Source organism: Atractosteus spatula, unplaced genomic scaffold (genome assembly GCF_055471065.1).
Source record: "Atractosteus spatula isolate fAtrSpa1 unplaced genomic scaffold, fAtrSpa1.hap1 Scaffold_30, whole genome shotgun sequence".
NCBI lineage: Eukaryota > Metazoa > Chordata > Actinopteri > Semionotiformes > Lepisosteidae > Atractosteus > Atractosteus spatula.
The window spans coordinates 172,813-189,473 of NW_028296858.1; the positions used below are offsets into that span (position 1 = coordinate 172,813).

Consider the following 16,661-nt stretch of genomic DNA (forward strand, 5'->3'; position numbering starts at 1 on the left):
ACAGAGAAGTGAAAGGCAGTCCTTTCTCTAAGGAGGTAAAAGAAAAGCTTTCTACTCCCCGTCGGGGAATCGAACCCCGGTCTCCCGCGTGACAGGCGGGGATACTTGCCACTATACTAACGAGGAAGACATCACACCCTTCGATCCCCGGCATCGTGTCCCGACCCACCGTGCTGGAAGCCGACGCGTGCTGTGATTTCTTTACGGAGCAGAAATGACAACCGAGGAGCCGAGAGATCATTTCAGCATTTCGCGTCTGAACAGAAAACACAAACGACCAACTCGGAATGACTTGCCTTTGACGCTTATCAAAGCGTTCTTTGTGCATCGAACAGACCCACTCACCTCTTAGTGTGGCGGGATCTGCACAGTGCATGTCGCAGCGCTTCCTGCTTTCACTTCAATGTGCTTTCTGATGTCGAGTCGTGTGCCGTGCGGAGGCTCTGAAAGCGAGAGCAATGAAAAGGTGCACGACGCTGTGAAAGAAAACAGAGAAGTGAAAGGCAGTCCTTTCTCTAAGGAGGTAAAAGAAAAGCTTTCGACTCCCCGTCGGGGAATCGAACCCCGGTCTCCCGCGTGACAGGCGGGGATACTTGCCACTATACTAACGAGGAAGACATCACACCCTTCGATCCCCGGCATCGTGTCCCGACCCAGCGTGCTGGAAGGCGACGCGTGCTGTGATTCCTTTACGGAGCAGAAATGACAACCGAGGAGCCGAGAGATCATTTCAGCATTTCGCGTCTGAACGGAAAACACAAACGACCAACTCGGAATGACTTGCTTTTGACGCTTTTCAAAGCGTTCTTTGTGCACGACGACTGCGCCGCCTAGCAGATACAAATGGGTTGTACAACTCTGAACTAGCAAATGGAAGAGGGCTAAGCCCCCTCTCTTTTAGCCCAGGTTCGATCTGTCTCCCAGAATCACCAGGGCGCACGCACACACACACACCCGTGCCGTTGAAGTGCTCTGCTTCATTTCTAAGGGCAACTCAACATTCACTCCTACCCCGAGAACAGAAAAGACAGCGTCCGCAGCAACAACAGCTCAGGTCTCTGCACAGGAACTAAGCTGCCCCCATCTCCTCTGCTCTGCGGCTCCTGTGGAGTGGAGTCCTGCCTGGAGCCGTGTTTGCAGGCGGCGGCTCCCCGCGCTCTGTCTGTGCGTCGTGTCCAAGAGCTCCTGGGAGGAAGAGAGAGCCCTCCCACTCGGGGGCTTTTCCACGGTCTGTGTGAGGAGGGGCGGGTGTGTCCAGTAGCTTATCGAGCGGAAGCCTGGGGCGGCGGAGAGCTGTGATCGTGCAGACCTTGAGGTGTCACCTCTTTGTCTGCTTTCCCGCCCCCCCTCCGCCCAAGCTCTGCTCCAGAGTAGCCCGGCAACCCCTCACACCTGCACGTGTCACAACCTAAGGTGTGGTCATGAGACACCCATGGGGTGCTGTTCTGTTCTTGCTAATTGTTTCCTGCCCGTCGCAGGCAGGAGTCCATGCGAGGAAGATGCGCTGGACAGAGCTCAGAGGGCGCAGCTGGGTGGCTTTCCTTCTGAGTGACGTTCCTGCAACACTCTCCCGCTCCTCTTGGTGCGCTCATGCCGCTGGAGCAGGTGGCTGTGGGCTCTGTGCACTGCCGAAATAGCTCAGTTGGGAGAGCGTTAGACTGAAGATCTAAAGGTCCCTGGTTCGATCCCGGGTTTCGGCATTTTGTTTCATCGCGCCCTTTGTTCCTCTCTCCAGCGCCCCCTGCCTAAAGTGACGCTTCCCTTTCTCAGCCCGAAACGCAAGCGAGACACCAGCAGCGGTCCCTGCAGGTTTCCGTAGTGTAGCGGCTATCACGTTCGCCTAACACGCGAAAGGTCCCCGGTTCGAGACCGGGCGGAAACAGCCTCTTGTTGCACGCTCCTGTACTTCACAGAGGTCTTGAGCGACCGGTCATTTGTTCCCAATGTATTTCCGGTGCCTTCATGCACTCTTGTACCAAACGCACGTTCCTTCTGTACGCGGAGCCGATCATTTGCAATTGGGCTGTGCCGACAGACCAGGACGAGCTCTGTCGGCTCAAAAGCAGCGCAGGACCTGCAAGAACAACAGAAAGATTAGCATCCAGTGAGCCCAAGATCTCATCAAGAATCGGCTCCAGCAACAGGGCTGGGCGCATTGTTCCATTCTCCGACCACTCTCGGTGTAAACAAGTCCCTCCTGGTCTCTGCTTGAAATGCACTTTCCTGCGTTTGCTTTGGTGTAACTGGCTTCCCCTGCATGGGCGAATGTGAAGAAGATCCTTAGTAAGTCGTTGAAGAAAACCGAGAAGAGGTCGGAGTGGCCTCTGTCGTTCATCAACGATCCAGTCAGGCAGTACTCCTCTGTAAAGCGCCGTTCGTTCACATCGATTGGCTTTTTTTTGCCTTCATTCGCGCAAGTAGTAAAAGCAGACGCCCCTATTCTGCCGTGACCCGGATTCGAACCGGGGTTGTTGCGGCCACAACGCAAAGTACTGACCACTATACGATCACGGCGAGTTACCGATACACACATGGTAGGACGGAAAAGGCTGTGCTCTCTTCGTGTGACCTAATTCGGAAAAGTCCTGACGTTGCATTTCAACTGAGCCCCAGTATACATCGACCCTTCGACACTCTGAGTGACAACTCTCTTGCGTGTTTTCTCATATTTATGTAGTTTGCTTGCATGATGCCCGGAACAGCGGGGTTGTGTGCTCCCATATGGTCTAGCGGTTAGGATTCCTGGTTTTCACCCAGGCGGCCCGGGTTTGACTCCCGGTATGGGAACGTGTCAGTTTTGCCTCCTGCTTTCCAAAAGATCAGCACCGTGTACGAAGGAGCCGCATTAAAACCACTCGAACGTGCAAAACGCGCGAGAAGAGGGGGCGCTTGTTTCCAACCGAAGACTTCTCGCGTGTGAGACGAGCTGATCATCGCTGCAGGAGGTGGGAGGGTTACTCTGGTAGACAGGGCTGACCTTCGGCAATAGGATTTATACTCTCCAAGATGATATTTGCACTTTCTGGAGAGGCGATTTTCTCCACTTCAGTAGCCCGATTTCGTCGATTGCGTGGAGAGGGCTGTAGAATGTGGCGCCGCTTTTCCTGCTCCGTCCATGACAGGCGTGCTGGTCTCTGGAGAGAGAGCACGGTCCATCAGCGCACTCCAATAAAGGCACTGGAAGCAGCTGAATCGCATTGACTAAGCTCAGCACTGGGCCGCTGGGAAGGGTTTGCTACCGTTTCCGTAGTGTAGTGGTTATCACGTTTGCCTCCCACGCGAAAAGTCCCTGGTTCGAAACTGGGCGGAAACAGACCGGCTTCTTTTGTCGCCACGCACAAAAGGGGATTGGGGATTCGCCTAGCGCTGTGATCGCACAGACCCACTCACCTCTTAGTGTGGCGGGATCTGCACAGTGCATGTCGCAGCGCATCCTGCTTTCACTCCAATGCGCGTCCTGATGTACCCCAGTCTCCCGCGTGACAGGTGGGGATAATCACCACTATACTAACGAGGAAGACATCGCTCTCTCCGACCCCCGGCATCGTGTCCCGATCCACCGTGCTGGAAGCCGACGCGTGCTGTGATTTCTTTACGGAGCAGAAATGACAACCGAGGAGCCGAGAGATCATTTCAGCATTTCGCGTCTGAACAGAAAACACAAACGACCAACTCGGAATGACTTGCCTTTGACGCTTATCAAAGCGTTCTTTGTGCATCGAACAGACCCACTCACCTCTTAGTGTGGCGGGATCTGCACAGTGCATGTCGCAGCGCTTCCTGCTTTCACTTCAATGTGCTTTCTGATGTCGAGTCGTGTGCCGTGCGGAGGCTCTGAAAGCGAGAGCAATGAAAAGGTGCACGACGCTGTGAAAGAAAACAGAGAAGTGAAAGGCAGTCCTTTCTCTAAGGAGGTAAAAGAAAAGCTTTCGACTCCCCGTCGGGGAATCGAACCCCGGTCTCCCGCGTGACAGGCGGGGAGACTTGCCACTATACTAACGAGGAAGACATCACACCCTTCGATCCCCGGCATCGTGTCCCGACCCAGCGTGCTGGAAGGCGACGCGTGCTGTGATTCCTTTACGGAGCAGAAATGACAACCGAGGAGCCGAGAGATCATTTCAGCATTTCGCGTCTGAACGGAAAACACAAACGACCAACTCGGAATGACTTGCTTTTGACGCTTTTCAAAGCGTTCTTTGTGCACGACGACTGCGCCGCCTAGCAGATACAAATGGGTTGTACAACTCTGAACTAGCAAATGGAAGAGGGCTAAGCCCCCTCTCTTTTAGCCCAGGTTCGATCTGTCTCCCAGAATCACCAGGGCGCACGCACACACACACACCCGTGCCGTTGAAGTGCTCTGTTTCATTTCTAAGGGCAACTCAACATTCACTCCTACCCCGAGAACAGAAAAGACAGCGTCCGCAGCAACAACAGCTCAGGTCTCTGCACAGGAACTAAGCTGCCCCCATCTCCTCTGCTCTGCGGCTCCTGCGGAGTGGAGTCCTGCCTGGAGCCGTGTTTGCAGGCGGCGGCTCCCCGCGCTCTGTCTGTGCGTCGTGTCCAAGAGCTCCTGGGAGGAAGAGAGAGCCCTCCCACTCGGGGGCTTTTCCACGGTCTGTGTGAGGAGGGGCGGGTGTGTCCAGTAGCTTATCGAGCGGAAGCCTGGGGCGGCGGAGAGCTGTGATCGTGCAGACCTTGAGGTGTCACCTCTTTGTCTGCTTTCCCGCCCCCCCTCCGCCCAAGCTCTGCTCCAGAGTAGCCCGGCAACCCCTCACACCTGCACGTGTCACAACCTAAGGTGTGGTCATGAGACACCCATGGGGTGCTGTTCTGTTCTTGCTAATTGTTTCCTGCCCGTCGCAGGCAGGAGTCCATGCGAGGAAGATGCGCTGGACAGAGCTCAGAGGGCGCAGCTGGGTGGCTTTCCTTCTGAGTGACGTTCCTGCAACACTCTCCCGCTCCTCTTGGTGCGCTCATGCCGCTGGAGCAGGTGGCTGTGGGCTCTGTGCACTGCCGAAATAGCTCAGTTGGGAGAGCGTTAGACTGAAGATCTAAAGGTCCCTGGTTCGATCCCGCGTTTCGGCATTTTGTTTCATCGCGCCCTTTGTTCCTCTCTCCAGCGCCCCCTGCCTAAAGTGACGCTTCCCTTTCTCAGCCCGAAACGCAAGCGAGACACCAGCAGCGGTCCCTGCAGGTTTCCGTAGTGTAGCGGCTATCACGTTCGCCTAACACGCGAAAGGTCCCCGGTTCGAGACCGGGCGGAAACAGCCTCTTGTTGCACGCTCCTGTACTTCACAGAGGTCTTGAGCGACCGGTCATTTGTTCCCAATGTATTTCCGGTGCCTTCATGCACTCTTGTACCAAACGCACGTTCCTTCTGTACGCGGAGCCGATCATTTGCAATTGGGCTGTGCCGACAGACCAGGACGAGCTCTGTCGGCTCAAAAGCAGCGCAGGACCTGCAAGAACAACAGAAAGATTAGCATCCAGTGAGCCCAAGATCTCATCAAGAATCGGCTCCAGCAACAGGGCTGGGCGCATTGTTCCATTCTCCGACCACTCTCGGTGTAAACAAGTCCCTCCTGGTCTCTGCTTGAAATGCACTTTCCTGCGTTTGCTTTGGTGTAACTGGCTTCCCCTGCATGGGAGAATGTGAAGAAGATCCTTAGTAAGTCGTTGAAGAAAACCGAGAAGAGGTCGGAGTGGCCTCTGTCGTTCATCAACGATCCAGTCAGGCAGTACTCCTCTGTAAAGCGCCGTTCGTTCACATCGATTGGCTTTTTTTTGCCTTCATTCGCGCAAGTAGTAAAAGCAGACGCCCCTATTCTGCCGTGACCCGGATTCGAACCGGGGTTGTTGCGGCCACAACGCAAAGTACTGACCACTATACGATCACGGCGAGTTACCGATACACACATGGTAGGGCGGAAAAGGCTGTGCTCTCTTCGTGTGACCTAATTCGGAAAAGTCCTGACGTTGCATTTCAACTGAGCCCCAGTATACATCGACCCTTCGACACTCTGAGTGACAACTCTCTTGCGTGTTTTCTCATATTTATGTAGTTTGCTTGCATGATGCCCGGAAGAGCGGGGTTGTGTGCTCCCATATGGTCTAGCGGTTAGGATTCCTGGTTTTCACCCAGGCGGCCCGGGTTTGACTCCCGGTATGGGAACGTGTCAGTTTTGCCTCCTGCTTTCCAAAAGATCAGCACCGTGTACGAAGGAGCCGCATTAAAACCACTCGAACGTGCAAAACGCGCGAGAAGAGGGGGCGCTTGTTTCCAACCGAAGACTTCTCGCGTGTGAGACGAGCTGATCATCGCTGCAGGAGGTGGGAGGGTTACTCTGGTAGACAGGGCTGACCTTCGGCAATAGGATTTATACTCTCCAAGATGATATTTGCACTTTCTGGAGAGGCGATTTTCTCCACTTCAGTAGCCCGATTTCGTCGATTGCGTGGAGAGGGCTGTAGAATGTGGCGCCGCTTTTCCTGCTCCGTCCATGACAGGCGTGCTGGTCTCTGGAGAGAGAGCACGGTCCATCAGCGCACTCCAATAAAGGCACTGGAAGCAGCTGAATCGCATTGGCGAAGCTCAGCACTGGGCCGCTGGGAAGGGTTTGCTACCGTTTCCGTAGTGTAGTGGTTATCACGTTTGCCTCCCACGCGAAAAGTCCCTGGTTCGAAACTGGGCGGAAACAGACCGGCATCTTTTGTCGCCACGCACAAAAGGGGATTGGGGATTCGCCTAGCGCTGTGATCGCACAGACCCACTCACCTCTTAGTGTGGCGGGATCTGCACAGTGCATGTCGCAGCGCATCCTGCTTTCACTCCAATGCGCGTCCTGATGTACCCCAGTCTCCCGCGTGACAGGTGGGGATAATCACCACTATACTAAAGAGGAAGACATCGCTCTCTCCGACCCCCGGCATCGTGTCCCGACCCACCGTGCTGGAAGCCGACGCGTGCTGTGATTTCTTTACGGAGCAGAAATGACAACCGAGGAGCCGAGAGATCATTTCAGCATTTCGCGTCTGAACAGAAAACACAAACGACCAACTCGGAATGACTTGCCTTTGACGCTTATCAAAGCGTTCTTTGTGCATCGAACAGACCCACTCACCTCTTAGTGTGGCAGGATCTGCACACTGCATGTCGCAGCGCTTCCTGCTTTCACTTCAATGTGCTTTCTGATGTCGAGTCGTGTGCCGTGCGGAGGCTCTGAAAGCGAGAGCAATGAAAAGGTGCACGACGCTGTGAAAGAAAACAGAGAAGTGAAAGGCAGTCCTTTCTCTAAGGAGGTAAAAGAAAAGCTTTCTACTCCCCGTCGGGGAATCGAACCCCGGTCTCCCGCGTGACAGGCGGGGATACTTGCCACTATACTAACGAGGAAGACATCACACCCTTCGATCCCCGGCATCGTGTCCCGACCCAGCGTGCTGGAAGGCGACGCGTGCTGTGATTCCTTTACGGAGCAGAAATGACAACCGAGGAGCCGAGAGATCATTTCAGCATTTCGCGTCTGAACGGAAAACACAAACGACCAACTCGGAATGACTTGCTTTTGACGCTTTTCAAAGCGTTCTTTGTGCACGACGACTGCGCCGCCTAGCAGATACAAATGGGTTGTACAACTCTGAACTAGCAAATGGAAGTGGGCTAAGCCCCCTCTCTTTTAGCCCAGGTTCGATCTGTCTCCCAGAATCACCAGGGCGCACGCACACACACACACCCGTGCCGTTGAAGTGCTCTGCTTCATTTCTAAGGGCAACTCAACATTCACTCCTACCCCGAGAACAGAAAAGACAGCGTCCGCAGCAACAACAGCTCAGGTCTCTGGACAGGAACTAAGCTGCCCCCATCTCCTCTGCTCTGCGGCTCCTGCGGAGTGGAGTCCTGTCTGGAGCCGTGTTTGCAGGCGGCGGCTCCCCGCGCTCTGTCTGTGCGTCGTGTCCAAGAGCTCCTGGGAGGAAGAGAGAGCCCTCCCACTCGGGGGCTTTTCCACGGTCTGTGTGAGGAGGGGCGGGTGTGTCCAGTAGCTTATCGAGCGGAAGCCTGGGGCGGCGGAGAGCTGTGATCGTGCAGACCTTGAGGTGTCACCTCTTTGTCTGCTTTCCCGCCCCCCCTCCGCCCAAGCTCTGCTCCAGAGTAGCCCGGCAACCCCTCACACCTGCACGTGTCACAACCTAAGGTGTGGTCATGAGACACCCATGGGGTGCTGTTCTGTTCTTGCTAATTGTTTCCTGCCCGTCGCAGGCAGGAGTCCATGCGAGGAAGATGCGCTGGACAGAGCTCAGAGGGCGCAGCTGGGTGGCTTTCCTTCTGAGTGACGTTCCTGCAACACTCTCCCGCTCCTCTTGGTGCGCTCATGCCGCTGGAGCAGGTGGCTGTGGGCTCTGTGCACTGCCGAAATAGCTCAGTTGGGAGAGCGTTAGACTGAAGATCTAAAGGTCCCTGGTTCGATCCCGCGTTTCGGCATTTTGTTTCATCGCGCCCTTTGTTCCTCTCTCCAGCGCCCCCTGCCTAAAGTGACGCTTCCCTTTCTCAGCCCGAAACGCAAGCGAGACACCAGCAGCGGTCCCTGCAGGTTTCCGTAGTGTAGCGGCTATCACGTTCGCCTAACACGCGAAAGGTCCCCGGTTCGAGACCGGGCGGAAACAGCCTCTTGTTGCACGCTCCTGTACTTCACAGAGGTCTTGAGCGACCGGTCATTTGTTCCCAATGTATTTCCGGTGCCTTCATGCACTCTTGTACCAAACGCACGTTCCTTCTGTACGCGGAGCCGATCATTTGCAATTGGGCTGTGCCGACAGACCAGGACGAGCTCTGTCGGCTCAAAAGCAGCGCAGGACCTGCAAGAACAACAGAAAGATTAGCATCCAGTGAGCCCAAGATCTCATCAAGAATCGGCTCCAGCAACAGGGCTGGGCGCATTGTTCCATTCTCCGACCACTCTCGGTGTAAACAAGTCCCTCCTGGTCTCTGCTTGAAATGCACTTTCCTGCGTTTGCTTTGGTGTAACTGGCTTCCCCTGCATGGGCGAATGTGAAGAAGATCCTTAGTAAGTCGTTGAAGAAAACCGAGAAGAGGTCGGAGTGGCCTCTGTCGTTCATCAACGATCCAGTCAGGCAGTACTCCTCTGTAAAGCGCCGTTCGTTCACATCGATTGGCTTTTTTTTGCCTTCATTCGCGCAAGTAGTAAAAGTAGACGCCCCTATTCTGCCGTGACCCGGATTCGAACCGGGGTTGTTGCGGCCACAACGCAAAGTACTGACCACTATACGATCACGGCGAGTTACCGATACACACATGGTAGGGCGGAAAAGGCTGTGCTCTCTTCGTGTGACCTAATTCGGAAAAGTCCTGACGTTGCATTTCAACTGAGCCCCAGTATACATCGACCCTTCGACACTCTGAGTGACAACTCTCTTGCGTGTTTTCTCATATTTATGTAGTTTGCTTGCATGATGCCCGGAACAGCGGGGTTGTGTGCTCCCATATGGTCTAGCGGTTAGGATTCCTGGTTTTCACCCAGGCGGCCCGGGTTTGACTCCCGGTATGGGAACGTGTCAGTTTTGCCTCCTGCTTTCCAAAAGATCAGCACCGTGTACGAAGGAGCCGCATTAAAACCACTCGAACGTGCAAAACGCGCGAGAAGAGGGGGCGCTTGTTTCCAACCGAAGACTTCTCGCGTGTGAGACGAGCTGATCATCGCTGCAGGAGGTGGGAGGGTTACTCTGGTAGACAGGGCTGACCTTCGGCAATAGGATTTATACTCTCCAAGATGATATTTGCACTTTCTGGAGAGGCGATTTTCTCCACTTCAGTAGCCCGATTTCGTCGATTGCGTGGAGAGGGCTGTAGAATGTGGCGCCGCTTTTCCTGCTCCGTCCATGACAGGCGTGCTGGTCTCTGGAGAGAGAGCACGGTCCATCAGCGCACTCCAATAAAGGCACTGGAAGCAGCTGAATCGCATTGGCGAAGCTCAGCACTGGGCCGCTGGGAAGGGTTTGCTACCGTTTCCGTAGTGTAGTGGTTATCACGTTTGCCTCCCACGCGAAAAGTCCCTGGTTCGAAACTGGGCGGAAACAGACCGGCTTCTTTTGTCGCCACGCACAAAAGGGGATTGGGGATTCGCCTAGCGCTGTGATCGCACAGACCCACTCACCTCTTAGTGTGGCGGGATCTGCACAGTGCATGTCGCAGCGCATCCTGCTTTCACTCCAATGCGCGTCCTGATGTACCCCAGTCTCCCGCGTGACAGGTGGGGATAATCACCACTATACTAACGAGGAAGACATCACACCCTTCGACCCCCGGCATCGTGTCCCGACCCACCGTGCTGGAAGCCGACGCGTGCTGTGATTCCTTTACGGAGCAGAAATGACAACCGAGGAGCCGAGAGATCATTTCAGCATTTCGCGTCTGAACAGAAAACACAAACGACCAACTCGGAATGACTTGCCTTTGACGCTTATCAAAGCGTTCTTTGTGCATCGAACAGACCCACTCACCTCTTAGTGTGGCGGGATCTGCACAGTGCATGTCGCAGCGCTTCCTGCTTTCACTTCAATGTGCTTTCTGATGTCGAGTCGTGTGCCGTGCGGAGGCTCTGAAAGCGAGAGCAATGAAAAGGTGCACGACGCTGTGAAAGAAAACAGAGAAGTGAAAGGCAGTCCTTTCTCTAAGGAGGTAAAAGAAAAGCTTTCGACTCCCCGTCGGGGAATCGAACCCCGCTCTCCCGCGTGACAGGCGGGGAGACTTGCCACTATACTAACGAGGAAGACATCACACCCTTCGATCCCCGGCATCGTGTCCCGACCCAGCGTGCTGGAAGGCGACGCGTGCTGTGATTCCTTTACGGAGCAGAAATGACAACCGAGGAGCCGAGAGATCATTTCAGCATTTCGCGTCTGAACGGAAAACACAAACGACCAACTCGGAATGACTTGCTTTTGACGCTTTTCAAAGCGTTCTTTGTGCACGACGACTGCGCCGCCTAGCAGATACAAATGGGTTGTACAACTCTGAACTAGCAAATGGAAGAGGGCTAAGCCCCCTCTCTTCTAGCCCAGGTTCGATCTGTCTCCCAGAATCACCAGGGCGCACGCACACACACACACCCGTGCCGTTGAAGTGCTCTGTTTCATTTCTAAGGGCAACTCAACATTCACTCCTACCCCGAGAACAGAAAAGACAGCGTCCGCAGCAACAACAGCTCAGGTCTCTGCACAGGAACTAAGCTGCCCCCATCTCCTCTGCTCTGCGGCTCCTGCGGAGTGGAGTCCTGCCTGGAGCCGTGTTTGCAGGCGGCGGCTCCCCGCGCTCTGTCTGTGCGTCGTGTCCAAGAGCTCCTGGGAGGAAGAGAGAGCCCTCCCACTCGGGGGCTTTTCCACGGTCTGTGTGAGGAGGGGCGGGTGTGTCCAGTAGCTTATCGAGCGGAAGCCTGGGGCGGCGGAGAGCTGTGATCGTGCAGACCTTGAGGTGTCACCTCTTTGTCTGCTTTCCCGCCCCCCCTCCGCCCAAGCTCTGCTCCAGAGTAGCCCGGCAACCCCTCACACCTGCACGTGTCACAACCTAAGGTGTGGTCATGAGACACCCATGGGGTGCTGTTCTGTTCTTGCTAATTGTTTCCTGCCCGTCGCAGGCAGGAGTCCATGCGAGGAAGATGCGCTGGACAGAGCTCAGAGGGCGCAGCTGGGTGGCTTTCCTTCTGAGTGACGTTCCTGCAACACTCTCCCGCTCCTCTTGGTGCGCTCATGCCGCTGGAGCAGGTGGCTGTGGGCTCTGTGCACTGCCGAAATAGCTCAGTTGGGAGAGCGTTAGACTGAAGATCTAAAGGTCCCTGGTTCGATCCCGCGTTTCGGCATTTTGTTTCATCGCGCCCTTTGTTCCTCTCTCCAGCGCCCCCTGCCTAAAGTGACGCTTCCCTTTCTCAGCCCGAAACGCAAGCGAGACACCAGCAGCGGTCCCTGCAGGTTTCCGTAGTGTAGCGGCTATCACGTTCGCCTAACACGCGAAAGGTCCCCGGTTCGAGACCGGGCGGAAACAGCCTCTTGTTGCACGCTCCTGTACTTCACAGAGGTCTTGAGCGACCGGTCATTTGTTCCCAATGTATTTCCGGTGCCTTCATGCACTCTTGTACCAAACGCACGTTCCTTCTGTACGCGGAGCCGATCATTTGCAATTGGGCTGTGCCGACAGACCAGGACGAGCTCTGTCGGCTCAAAAGCAGCGCAGGACCTGCAAGAACAACAGAAAGATTAGCATCCAGTGAGCCCAAGATCTCATCAAGAATCGGCTCCAGCAACAGGGCTGGGCGCATTGTTCCATTCTCCGACCACTCTCGGTGTAAACAAGTCCCTCCTGGTCTCTGCTTGAAATGCACTTTCCTGCGTTTGCTTTGGTGTAACTGGCTTCCCCTGCATGGGCGAATGTGAAGAAGATCCTTAGTAAGTCGTTGAAGAAAACCGAGAAGAGGTCAGAGTGGCCTCTGTCGTTCATCAACGATCCAGTCAGGCAGTACTCCTCTGTAAAGCGCCGTTCGTTCACATCGATTGGCTTTCTTTTGCCTTCATTCGCGCAAGTAGTAAAAGTAGACGCCCCTATTCTGCCGTGACCCGGATTCGAACCGGGGTTGTTGCGGCCACAACGCAAAGTACTGACCACTATACGATCACGGCGAGTTACCGATACACACATGGTAGGGCGGAAAAGGCTGTGCTCTCTTCGTGTGACCTAATTCGGAAAAGTCCTGACGTTGCATTTCAACTGAGCCCCAGTATACATCGACCCTTCGACACTCTGAGTGACAACTCTCTTGCGTGTTTTCTCATATTTATGTAGTTTGCTTGCATGATGCCCGGAACAGCGGGGTTGTGTGCTCCCATATGGTCTAGCGGTTAGGATTCCTGGTTTTCACCCAGGCGGCCCGGGTTTGACTCCCGGTATGGGAACGTGTCAGTTTTGCCTCCTGCTTTCCAAAAGATCAGCACCGTGTACGAAGGAGCCGCATTAAAACCACTCGAACGTGCAAAACGCGCGAGAAGAGGGGGCGCTTGTTTCCAACCGAAGACTTCTCGCGTGTGAGACGAGCTGATCATCGCTGCAGGAGGTGGGAGGGTTACTCTGGTAGACAGGGCTGACCTTCGGCAATAGGATTTATACTCTCCAAGATGATATTTGCACTTTCTGGAGAGGCGATTTTCTCCACTTCAGTAGCCCGATTTCGTCGATTGCGTGGAGAGGGCTGTAGAATGTGGCGCCGCTTTTCCTGCTCCGTCCATGACAGGCGTGCTGGTCTCTGGAGAGAGAGCACGGTCCATCAGCGCACTCCAATAAAGGCACTGGAAGCAGCTGAATCGCATTGGCGAAGCTCAGCACTGGGCCGCTGGGAAGGGTTTGCTACCGTTTCCGTAGTGTAGTGGTTATCACGTTTGCCTCCCACGCGAAAAGTCCCTGGTTCGAAACTGGGCGGAAACAGACCGGCTTCTTTTGTCGCCACGCACAAAAGGGGATTGGGGATTCGCCTAGCGCTGTGATCGCACAGACCCACTCACCTCTTAGTGTGGCGGGATCTGCACAGTGCATGTCGCAGCGCATCCTGCTTTCACTCCAATGCGCGTCCTGATGTACCCCAGTCTCCCGCGTGACAGGTGGGGATAATCACCACTATACTAACGAGGAAGACATCACACCCTTCGACCCCCGGCATCGTGTCCCGACCCACCGTGCTGGAAGCCGACGCGTGCTGTGATTCCTTTACGGAGCAGAAATGACAACCGAGGAGCCGAGAGATCATTTCAGCATTTCGCGTCTGAACAGAAAACACAAACGACCAACTCGGAATGACTTGCCTTTGACGCTTATCAAAGCGTTCTTTGTGCATCGAACAGACCCACTCACCTCTTAGTGTGGCGGGATCTGCACAGTGCATGTCGCAGCGCTTCCTGCTTTCACTTCAATGTGCTTTCTGATGTCGAGTCGTGTGCCGTGCGGAGGCTCTGAAAGCGAGAGCAATGAAAAGGTGCACGACGCTGTGAAAGAAAACAGAGAAGTGAAAGGCAGTCCTTTCTCTAAGGAGGTAAAAGAAAAGCTTTCGACTCCCCGTCGGGGAATCGAACCCCGCTCTCCCGCGTGACAGGCGGGGAGACTTGCCACTATACTAACGAGGAAGACATCACACCCTTCGATCCCCGGCATCGTGTCCCGACCCAGCGTGCTGGAAGGCGACGCGTGCTGTGATTCCTTTACGGAGCAGAAATGACAACCGAGGAGCCGAGAGATCATTTCAGCATTTCGCGTCTGAACGGAAAACACAAACGACCAACTCGGAATGACTTGCTTTTGACGCTTTTCAAAGCGTTCTTTGTGCACGACGACTGCGCCGCCTAGCAGATACAAATGGGTTGTACAACTCTGAACTAGCAAATGGAAGAGGGCTAAGCCCCCTCTCTTCTAGCCCAGGTTCGATCTGTCTCCCAGAATCACCAGGGCGCACGCACACACACACACCCGTGCCGTTGAAGTGCTCTGTTTCATTTCTAAGGGCAACTCAACATTCACTCCTACCCCGAGAACAGAAAAGACAGCGTCCGCAGCAACAACAGCTCAGGTCTCTGCACAGGAACTAAGCTGCCCCCATCTCCTCTGCTCTGCGGCTCCTGCGGAGTGGAGTCCTGCCTGGAGCCGTGTTTGCAGGCGGCGGCTCCCCGCGCTCTGTCTGTGCGTCGTGTCCAAGAGCTCCTGGGAGGAAGAGAGAGCCCTCCCACTCGGGGGCTTTTCCACGGTCTGTGTGAGGAGGGGCGGGTGTGTCCAGTAGCTTATCGAGCGGAAGCCTGGGGCGGCGGAGAGCTGTGATCGTGCAGACCTTGAGGTGTCACCTCTTTGTCTGCTTTCCCGCCCCCCCTCCGCCCAAGCTCTGCTCCAGAGTAGCCCGGCAACCCCTCACACCTGCACGTGTCACAACCTAAGGTGTGGTCATGAGACACCCATGGGGTGCTGTTCTGTTCTTGCTAATTGTTTCCTGCCCGTCGCAGGCAGGAGTCCATGCGAGGAAGATGCGCTGGACAGAGCTCAGAGGGCGCAGCTGGGTGGCTTTCCTTCTGAGTGACGTTCCTGCAACACTCTCCCGCTCCTCTTGGTGCGCTCATGCCGCTGGAGCAGGTGGCTGTGGGCTCTGTGCACTGCCGAAATAGCTCAGTTGGGAGAGCGTTAGACTGAAGATCTAAAGGTCCCTGGTTCGATCCCGCGTTTCGGCATTTTGTTTCATCGCGCCCTTTGTTCCTCTCTCCAGCGCCCCCTGCCTAAAGTGACGCTTCCCTTTCTCAGCCCGAAACGCAAGCGAGACACCAGCAGCGGTCCCTGCAGGTTTCCGTAGTGTAGCGGCTATCACGTTCGCCTAACACGCGAAAGGTCCCCGGTTCGAGACCGGGCGGAAACAGCCTCTTGTTGCACGCTCCTGTACTTCACAGAGGTCTTGAGCGACCGGTCATTTGTTCCCAATGTATTTCCGGTGCCTTCATGCACTCTTGTACCAAACGCACGTTCCTTCTGTACGCGGAGCCGATCATTTGCAATTGGGCTGTGCCGACAGACCAGGACGAGCTCTGTCGGCTCAAAAGCAGCGCAGGACCTGCAAGAACAACAGAAAGATTAGCATCCAGTGAGCCCAAGATCTCATCAAGAATCGGCTCCAGCAACAGGGCTGGGCGCATTGTTCCATTCTCCGACCACTCTCGGTGTAAACAAGTCCCTCCTGGTCTCTGCTTGAAATGCACTTTCCTGCGTTTGCTTTGGTGTAACTGGCTTCCCCTGCATGGGCGAATGTGAAGAAGATCCTTAGTAAGTCGTTGAAGAAAACCGAGAAGAGGTCGGAGTGGCCTCTGTCGTTCATCAACGATCCAGTCAGGCAGTACTCCTCTGTAAAGCGCCGTTCGTTCACATCGATTGGCTTTCTTTTGCCTTCATTCGCGCAAGTAGTAAAAGTAGACGCCCCTATTCTGCCGTGACCCGGATTCGAACCGGGGTTGTTGCGGCCACAACGCAAAGTACTGACCACTATACGATCACGGCGAGTTACCGATACACACATGGTAGGGCGGAAAAGGCTGTGCTCTCTTCGTGTGACCTAATTCGGAAAAGTCCTGACGTTGCATTTCAACTGAGCCCCAGTATACATCGACCCTTCGACACTCTGAGTGACAACTCTCTTGCGTGTTTTCTCATATTTATGTAGTTTGCTTGCATGATGCCCGGAACAGCGGGGTTGTGTGCTCCCATATGGTCTAGCGGTTAGGATTCCTGGTTTTCACCCAGGCGGCCCGGGTTTGACTCCCGGTATGGGAACGTGTCAGTTTTGCCTCCTGCTTTCCAAAAGATCAGCACCGTGTACGAAGGAGCCGCATTAAAACCACTCGAACGTGCAAAACGCGCGAGAAGAGGGGGCGCTTGTTTCCAACCGAAGACTTCTCGCGTGTGAGACGAGCTGATCATCGCTGCAGGAGGTGGGAGGGTTACTCTGGTAGACAGGGCTGACCTTCGGCAATAGGATTTATACTCTCCAAGATGATATTTGCACTTTCTGGAGAGGCGATTTTCTCCACTTCAGTAGCCCGATTTCGTCGATTGCGTGGAGAGGGCTGTAGAATGTGGCGCC

The 16,661-nt window shown here is 54.9% G+C and overlaps 18 non-coding genes across 18 annotated transcripts; 10 read left to right on the forward strand and 8 right to left on the reverse strand.

Annotated features, from left to right (window-relative positions):
* Positions 1-54: 54 nt before the first annotated feature.
* Positions 55-126, reverse strand: trnad-guc (transfer RNA aspartic acid (anticodon GUC)). Its single transcript has one exon. It is a non-coding gene; the product is annotated as a tRNA-Asp (tRNA).
* Positions 127-542: 416 nt separating this feature from the next.
* Positions 543-614, reverse strand: trnad-guc (transfer RNA aspartic acid (anticodon GUC)). The gene has a single exon. It is a non-coding gene; the product is annotated as a tRNA-Asp (tRNA).
* A 1,013-nt stretch (positions 615-1,627) lies between these two features.
* trnaf-gaa (transfer RNA phenylalanine (anticodon GAA)) lies at positions 1,628-1,700 on the forward strand. Its single transcript has one exon. It is a non-coding gene; the product is annotated as a tRNA-Phe (tRNA).
* Positions 1,701-1,809: 109 nt separating this feature from the next.
* Positions 1,810-1,882, forward strand: trnav-aac (transfer RNA valine (anticodon AAC)). The gene has a single exon. It is a non-coding gene; the product is annotated as a tRNA-Val (tRNA).
* A 560-nt stretch (positions 1,883-2,442) lies between these two features.
* trnah-gug (transfer RNA histidin (anticodon GUG)) lies at positions 2,443-2,514 on the reverse strand. Its single transcript has one exon. It is a non-coding gene; the product is annotated as a tRNA-His (tRNA).
* Positions 2,515-3,240: 726 nt separating this feature from the next.
* On the forward strand, positions 3,241-3,313 carry trnag-ccc (transfer RNA glycine (anticodon CCC)). Its single transcript has one exon. It is a non-coding gene; the product is annotated as a tRNA-Gly (tRNA).
* A 1,887-nt stretch (positions 3,314-5,200) lies between these two features.
* Positions 5,201-5,273, forward strand: trnav-aac (transfer RNA valine (anticodon AAC)). Its single transcript has one exon. It is a non-coding gene; the product is annotated as a tRNA-Val (tRNA).
* A 560-nt stretch (positions 5,274-5,833) lies between these two features.
* On the reverse strand, positions 5,834-5,905 carry trnah-gug (transfer RNA histidin (anticodon GUG)). The gene has a single exon. It is a non-coding gene; the product is annotated as a tRNA-His (tRNA).
* A 726-nt stretch (positions 5,906-6,631) lies between these two features.
* On the forward strand, positions 6,632-6,704 carry trnag-ccc (transfer RNA glycine (anticodon CCC)). The gene has a single exon. It is a non-coding gene; the product is annotated as a tRNA-Gly (tRNA).
* A 620-nt stretch (positions 6,705-7,324) lies between these two features.
* trnad-guc (transfer RNA aspartic acid (anticodon GUC)) lies at positions 7,325-7,396 on the reverse strand. Its single transcript has one exon. It is a non-coding gene; the product is annotated as a tRNA-Asp (tRNA).
* Positions 7,397-8,591: 1,195 nt separating this feature from the next.
* On the forward strand, positions 8,592-8,664 carry trnav-aac (transfer RNA valine (anticodon AAC)). The gene has a single exon. It is a non-coding gene; the product is annotated as a tRNA-Val (tRNA).
* Positions 8,665-9,224: 560 nt separating this feature from the next.
* On the reverse strand, positions 9,225-9,296 carry trnah-gug (transfer RNA histidin (anticodon GUG)). The gene has a single exon. It is a non-coding gene; the product is annotated as a tRNA-His (tRNA).
* Positions 9,297-10,022: 726 nt separating this feature from the next.
* On the forward strand, positions 10,023-10,095 carry trnag-ccc (transfer RNA glycine (anticodon CCC)). Its single transcript has one exon. It is a non-coding gene; the product is annotated as a tRNA-Gly (tRNA).
* Positions 10,096-11,982: 1,887 nt separating this feature from the next.
* On the forward strand, positions 11,983-12,055 carry trnav-aac (transfer RNA valine (anticodon AAC)). The gene has a single exon. It is a non-coding gene; the product is annotated as a tRNA-Val (tRNA).
* A 560-nt stretch (positions 12,056-12,615) lies between these two features.
* trnah-gug (transfer RNA histidin (anticodon GUG)) lies at positions 12,616-12,687 on the reverse strand. The gene has a single exon. It is a non-coding gene; the product is annotated as a tRNA-His (tRNA).
* Positions 12,688-13,413: 726 nt separating this feature from the next.
* trnag-ccc (transfer RNA glycine (anticodon CCC)) lies at positions 13,414-13,486 on the forward strand. The gene has a single exon. It is a non-coding gene; the product is annotated as a tRNA-Gly (tRNA).
* A 1,887-nt stretch (positions 13,487-15,373) lies between these two features.
* Positions 15,374-15,446, forward strand: trnav-aac (transfer RNA valine (anticodon AAC)). The gene has a single exon. It is a non-coding gene; the product is annotated as a tRNA-Val (tRNA).
* A 560-nt stretch (positions 15,447-16,006) lies between these two features.
* Positions 16,007-16,078, reverse strand: trnah-gug (transfer RNA histidin (anticodon GUG)). Its single transcript has one exon. It is a non-coding gene; the product is annotated as a tRNA-His (tRNA).
* Positions 16,079-16,661: the final 583 nt, after the last annotated feature.